The sequence below is a fragment of the Dreissena polymorpha genome, chromosome 3 (assembly GCF_020536995.1).
Source record: "Dreissena polymorpha isolate Duluth1 chromosome 3, UMN_Dpol_1.0, whole genome shotgun sequence".
NCBI classification, from domain to species: domain Eukaryota; kingdom Metazoa; phylum Mollusca; class Bivalvia; order Myida; family Dreissenidae; genus Dreissena; species Dreissena polymorpha.
The window spans coordinates 83,115,152-83,122,794 of NC_068357.1; the positions used below are offsets into that span (position 1 = coordinate 83,115,152).

At 36.2% G+C, this 7,643-nt stretch overlaps 1 protein-coding gene across 3 annotated transcripts in view; it reads left to right on the plus strand.

Annotated features, from left to right (window-relative positions):
- The window catches only part of LOC127875023 (fos-related antigen 1-like), a 29,805-nt gene continuing 22,162 nt past the window's right edge, over positions 1-7,643 (plus strand). The window contains exon 1 of one of the 3 annotated variants that reach the window (XM_052419754.1): positions 1-212. The gene's annotated coding sequence lies outside the window, so the exon portion shown is untranslated. Of the gene's footprint in view, positions 213-294; positions 514-7,643 lie in introns of those variants that run through there. The other 2 variants (XM_052419757.1, XM_052419756.1) reach the window with 2 other exon arrangements.

A 7,643-nucleotide genomic window follows, 5' to 3' on the forward strand; every position in this document is an offset into this window, starting at 1 on the left:
ATAGCTAACTCGCTGGTCGATCGCCCGATTCAACAGCATTCCTATTCGCTAGCTTTACTTTGAAATCATGACATAAACAAAATTTTACAACTAAGTTTTAATACGGTATCATTGAATAATAAAGCGGTCCAAAGGAAGAATAAAGTGATCATTAAGCTGTGTTTGGCGACACTGGTGAATTTGTTCGAGGAAAGCTAACGTATAACTTGGAGGTAAGATTCATTAATGAACAGAGTTTATACACGATTGTCTGTCAGATCAAGGTAGTATAGTGGGGGTAGTGTGACGTAGGGCGCTTGTGTTCTGGTATGCTAGGAATGCGCTGGGATTAAGGTGTAATAACGCATCATAGAAAGGAAGGGGATGTCAAAACTGGTGTTCAACTCAAAGACAATTCTGATTATAAGGTTTGTTGTGATGTTACGTCAATAAACACTGGATACTTAATCGAGTTTAACCGTGTTTGTATCTTGATTATTTGGATGACATAGCCTGTATAGGCTGTATAACTCGGTGAGTACGTTTAATTATTGATATCGAATAGTAGGTTTCACGCTAATTCTGTTTTGTCCTTAAAACGTTCATTATATAAGTTAGGAATGGTTAATTATTTATTTGGGGTTAATGTTAATGGTCATTATTAAATTCTACCGCTTGCTAAATATGCATTCACTCAGCTATTTGCGTGCTGTATAAACAAAGCTCTGATTTCAGTTGCTATGACATTTTATTACAGTTTTATGGCAGCTTAGGCATTAGACCGAATGCATGTATGTTTGACCCAGTGGCAGTGCATGTTTACGCAAGTATATTCTCCTCGGCCAAACAAGCCCTCCTACGCATATTCTAACGCGCATACACAGCACAGTATTAAATGAAGTATATTGTGCATACAAGATTGACGCATTTTAACAACCGCATTCATTTTACAGCATTAAGGTCTATTACAACAGTTCTATTAATGAACTTATGAGACCTGGTAATATAGCTGTTGATATTGCCTAAAATGATTGTAATGGTGGTGGTTGTTATGGTTATGATGATGATGATGATGATAATGATGATGATGATGATGATGACGACGTCGACGATGATGATGATGATGATGATGATGATGATGATGATGATGATGATGATGATGATGACGACGATGATTATGATGATGATGATGATGATGATGATGATGATGATGATGATGATGATGATGATGATTATCCAGTACAAAACTATGAATTGATGATTGCCATAGGAATGTTAACTGTTTGCATTGGTGTAAAACATTATACTATACGATATGAGCTCGGAGTACGGACACCCGTTTAACCAATGAAACGACGAAGCAAACTATTAAAATGTTACACGTTTCACAGTCACTCAGTGTGTGACATTAGTTTTAACGTCAGTCAGTGTTTAACTGTTAGTCAGTGTGAAACATAAGTTTAACGGTCATTTTTTTAAATAAGCGACATTAGTTTCATGGTCGGTCAATGTTATATATTAGTTTCATAATCAGTCAATGGGATACATTAGTTTCATGATCAGTCAATGTGATACATTAGTTTCATGATCAGTAAATGTGATACATTAGTTTCATGGTCAGTCAATGTAATGCATTACTTTCATGGTCAGTCAATATGATACATTAGTTTCATGGTCAGTCAATGTGATACATTAGTTTCATGGTCAGTCAATTGTATACATTAGCTTCAAGGTCAGTCAATGTGATACATTAGTTTCATGGTCAGTCAATGTAAAACGTTAGTTTCATGGTCAGTCAATGCGATACATTTGATTCATGTTCAGTCAATTCGATACATTAGATTCATTTTCAGTCAAAGAGTTACATTAGTTTCATGGTCAGTCAATGTGATACATTCGTTTCATGGTCACTCAATTTGATACATCAGTTTCATGGTCAGTCAATGTGATTCATTAGTTTCATGGTCAGTCAATGTGATACATCAGTTTCATGGTCAGTCAATGTGATACATTAGTTTCATGGTCCGTCAATGTGATACATTCGTTTCATGGTCAGTCAATGTGATGCATTAATTTCATGGTCAGTCAATATGATACATTAGTTTCATGGTCAGCCAATGTTATACATTACTTTCATGGTCCGTCAATGCTATACATTACTTTCATGGTCAGTCAATGTGATACATTAGTTTCATGGTCAGTCAATGTGATACATTATTTTCATGGTCAGTCAATGTTATACATTAGTTTCATGGTCAGTCAATGTTATACATAAGTTTCATGGTCAGTCAATGTAATACGTGAGCTTCATGGTCAATCAATGCGATACATTACATTCATGTTCAGTCAATGCGATACATTAGATTCATTTTCAGTCAAAGCGTTCCATTAGTTTTATGTTCAGTCAATGTGACACATTCGCTTCATGGTCAGTCAATGTGATACATTCGTTTCATGTTCAGTCAATTTGATACATAAGTTTCATGGTCAGTCAATGTTAGGCAATACGGTAGTTACGAAGTTAGTCGTATTGCGTAACTATTACTGCAAGGAGAGAAACTATTTAAGATTTATTTCTTTCGTTTAAATACTTTTCTTATACTGATTGTATTGTAAATTACTTGATGTACACTGTGTTTGCCAAAAGAAATAAATATGTTTAAACTAAGTTAGTCGGTTAGAGATAAGTATTGAAATACAGTCTGTCGGAGATTTTTCTTACAAAAACAGTCAATTTGACACAAAAGTTTCAAAATCAGTCAATGAAACACATTAGTTTAAAAGTGTGGAGGCATTAATTACAAAATCAGTCAATCTGACACATTAATTTAAACGTGAGGAGGCATTAGTTACACAATTAGACAGTTTTACACATCAGTTACAAAGTCAGGGAACGTGAGTTCTAAGTTACAACATCAGACAGTGTGAGGCAGGAGTTATAAAGTTAGTCAATTTGAGTCATTAGTTACCAAGTCAGTCAGTGTGACACATATATTACACAGTCAGTCATTGTGAGGCATTATTTACAAAGTTCGTCAGTGTAAGCCAATATTTACATAGTTCGTCAATGTGAGCACGTTCAGATTTATTAACATGCTTAACGAAGGTAATATTATTGTGTATAAAACAAATGAGTCTCGCTGTGTGAAAACGGGGTTTAATGCATCTGCGAAAAGTACAGTCCACACAGGCTACAATAATCTTGGACGACTTTTTCCGCTTTTATTTTACCCTAAAAAAACTGTACAGAAAATCCCATATAGGCGGAAAGTGTCTTCTTGATTAGCCTGTGTGGACTGCGTAAGCTAATCTGGGACGAGACTTTAAGCAGATGCGTTAAGCCCGGTTTTCCCAATTATACGTTCTATGCATTGTGTCGTGTTTGCTTCGTACGTGCGCATTTGTGTGAAGGTCGCATGAGGGCAATGGTGGTACCAATTTCTCAAATGTGTTATTATAAAAAATAATAGTATACGAAAGCACGAAAACCGTAATTTATAGCTATAAACCATAAACAAGTATGCAGTATGATTCATGAATGTATAAAAAGAATGTAAGGGCAATTGTGTTTTTCATTAATTTCATAAAAATACATACCCAATCTTCGAGTACACGCAAATATCAATACAATGGTTCACACCATGAACTACTTATAAAGGCAATGGAGACATAAGCAATGAGGTTGTAAATGAAGAGGTATTTCATTAATATAGCGGAACGTATATTACGACAAACTTCATATACTGTATAATTATATATACATGAAATTTAAAAATTCCTTTTTTATGGTGATCACACGTCAAGTATCTCATAACTGATTGGGTTACATATAGATCGTTCTATATAATCAACTCATATTTGTAATTATTTTAACAGTTTTCACCTTTGTAACCATTATACTAAAAGTTGAACGTGTAAATTCAAGTTGATTTGTACCGTATACAACGCCAAGAAATACCTTAATGTACATTATGTGCATTAACATAACTTTGTTGATTCAATCAAAGTTCCCCTTGCAATGATTCAATGAAAGTTCCCCCTGCAACATTTAAATTGAAATTGAACCTTCTTGCATTTATTTCCTCCGACCTTTTCCCGACTTTTTTCTAAACTTGCTGTATATGTATTGTGTATGACAGGACATTAAACATCTTGTTTCGTATCGTACAATTGTTCTTAATTAATGTCTTAATTAACAAGTGTATGCATGTTTCATGGAAATCGCATGTTTGGTTCAAAACACGGCTTTAAATAGGCGTGAACCTAAGCTTCGGTTTGTTGCAATTGAGCGTTACTATTGTATATTGTTAATAACGTGAAATCTTCCTGGTGTGGTGGATTTATCTTCTGCACGGCTCAATTCCCATGCGTTTGACCCATTTATGCCTAGTGGACTCTCCCATCCTTCTAAATTGGATCAATTTATTTCCAAAATTAGGGCTGTCTAGTATATTTATTTCTATATTTAGAATATTTCTTACAGAAATTCCTTTAAGCAAACAGCGCAGACCCCTGATGAGACGCCGCATCATGCGGCGTCTCATCTGGCAGCGATTTAGATATTTTTTTACCCATGTGGGTAAATACCCCCACTTTCCAAAGCATGGAGGTAAATGGTCAGATTTTGCCTTGCTTAAAGGGTAATTTGCAAAAAGTAAAACAAGAATATAGCCGCGGTACAGACACACTACTTTAACTATGTAAGAAAGTGTTTTTTTTAACTGCCCATGGTTTATAGGTTTCCATCACCTTTAGCCAAGGAAAACTTTTTTGCCAACTTTCAACAGTTGTTTTATTAGCATTTAAGTGTGTCCTTTTTTATTTGAAATCAGGAAATCAAATCATTCAGTATTGGCAGTACAATTTTTTTACCCGATACAACTTTTGCCGTATAAAAAGAATCAATTTTACTTTGAGATTAGTAATTTGTTTTGGCTTCGAAGAAGCCATGCTGACCTCTTCATGTAATTTTATAAACACATAAGCGCTGGACTGTCTGTTAAAAAAAAATTAATACTAAAATTAACCATGCGTCTATATGATACAGAGTATACATACCGACTGGCTAACTATTTATACAATCCAGCGCACAAATTAGCTCTAAATTTTACGATAACCAGTCTCATATTTTGGCGAAAGCCAATCAGCTGTTTATAAATTTTTTTTACGTTGTACGCAGAGAATTTACATCATTTGCGTAGTCCAGATTGGCTTGCTTAAATGTACGCGCGGAAATGATAAATTGAGCGTATCTTGATATTTCTAATGCGTATTTTACGCTGATACGCAGCTTATCTAGAACGCTGTCAGGGTCTACGCTGTTTGCCAAGGCCTTTTTTCTAAACGTTAGGCATAAATGGGTTAAACGGACCTTTTCACAGATTTTGGCATGTATTGAAGTTTGTCATTAAATGCTTTACATTGATACATGTAAACATAGGATCTAAAAAGCTTCGGTAAAAAAAAAAAAACAAGAATAAAATTAAGAAAGAAAAAAGGAACCCTCAACTGGGCTCGAACCACTGACCCCTGGATTAAACGTCCGGCGCTTAGGCCACTCGGCCATTCGATCTCATACGATTAGTAATGTATTTTATATTTTATATAAACAATCGTCGTGGTATCACAAAATAGAACGACAAAAACAGATGTCTTCAAATTATGCAATCGTTTCGCTAGTCAACGCTTTATAATTTTCATTTTTAAATCGTTTAAAGATGCATATAATGGATATTGAAGAGCAAGGTAAATGTTCAGAATTACTGTTTCCTCACAAATATCATAACTGAAATAAAAATTATTCAATCTGATTTTTTTTTTATTTGTGTCAACTTACCAAAACGTGAAAAGGCCCCTTTAATTAGCTCACATTATAAGCTGTTGCTGTGGGTGTCCGGCGTTTGTTGTCGTTCGTCTTGTGGTTTGTTTACGTCGTCATTTATTAGCTTCAAACGGCATCTGCTCCTTCACTGCCGAGCAGATTTTGACGGAACTTCACATGAATGATCTTTATGGGCCCTCTTCTACAGTTGTTCAACCCATTCCAGCCCGCTGTATATGTAGGTCATCAGAGCTCAAAATACATGTTTTGATCTTTAATAATCTTGTTGATGCTCTCTTAACCCGCCAGCCTAAAAAATACCATTGGGTCTGTAACATCGTATATGTGGTCATATACATTTTTTTGCAAAATATAATCCCGGGTTGAAAAGTGGCAAAGCCAAATGTAGCCAAATAGTTTGTATAATCTTCTATAAAAAGACCTGGCCATAGATATGGGTTATAATTGACAATATACGTTAAAGAGTGGTTGCAAATTTCATTCAAACCCGCCCCCGCCCCCCATGTGATCGAAATGGGACCCGAACTTGGCGTAACTTGCTTTCCTTTTATGATTGAAGCGAAAAAAAAACTCGAGACTCGGAGGTTTGGTATTTGTTATGTGTTGCGTTGTGAAGTGGAACTCTCCTCTCAAACCGCCCAGAGGCTTGATAAGTGTTATGTTACATCATGCAGGACAACTGCACTTTTCTCGTAAATGAGTGTAGTGCAAACTAAAAGTACCTTCTATCTAAAACAGCAAGGTTTGGTATTTGTTATGCAACAAAATATGAGCCTTGTTCTGAGAAAACTGGGCTTAATGCATGTGCGTAAAGTGTCGTCCCAGATAAGCCTGTCAGATTAGACACTTTCCGCTGTTATGACCTTTTCGTTTAAATAAAGTCTCTTCTTAGCAAAAATCCAATTTAGGCGGAAAGTATCGTCCCTGATTAGCCTGTGCGGACTGCATATGCTAATCTGGGACGACACTTTACGCACATGCATTATGCCCAGTTTGCTCAGAACGCGACTCATATAATAGTCCTCGTCTTTTTAAAAATAATCCATCGGGGTCAAAATTTAACCCCCCCCCCCCCACCGCCGGGTGTTTACCGCTTTTCTGAATGTGTTGTTGATGAAGACTGCATCTCTTACCCCGCAAATCCTATAGTTTGTTTAGCATCACTTAGCCATCAGGTTAAGTAGCATCTTTATGATGGCGCTTTACCAAGTTTTTTTCTATTCATGCCCCTTGAGCCAAAATTGGACACACATTGGGTCACTTGTTTCCTTATATGTACACAGTGAACACTAAACATTCTCACTAACTATAAAGCTGAGAGTTAGGATATTTGGAAATAAGTAACTTGTAAGACATTTTTTCACATGTCGTTGCGATCGAAACTTACATTTAGGCAACTCTTGAATATGTTGTAAACATTGACTCGTCCTAAGGCTAACTTGTTTCCCTTATTGTACAAGAAAACAAACATGGCTGTCAATGTCACACTTGTATTATAACTTAAACTTATATTAGCATCTTGGTCCGCTGCATTTACTGGTCGACAAGATTACTTCTTATCGCTACTAGCATTTATTTGGGCCGTGCTCTGTGAACAGGGGGTTTTATGCATGAGCGTTAAGTGAAGTCCCAAATAAGCATGTGCAGTCTGCACAGGCTAAGCAGTGGCGACACTTTCCGCCTAAACTGCATTTTTGCTAAGAAGAGACTTTTTGTAAACTAAAAATATCATAAAAGCGGAAAGTGTCGTCCCTGATTAGCCTGTGTGGACTCCACAGGCTAATCTGGGACGACACTTTACGCACATGCATGAACCCCCACC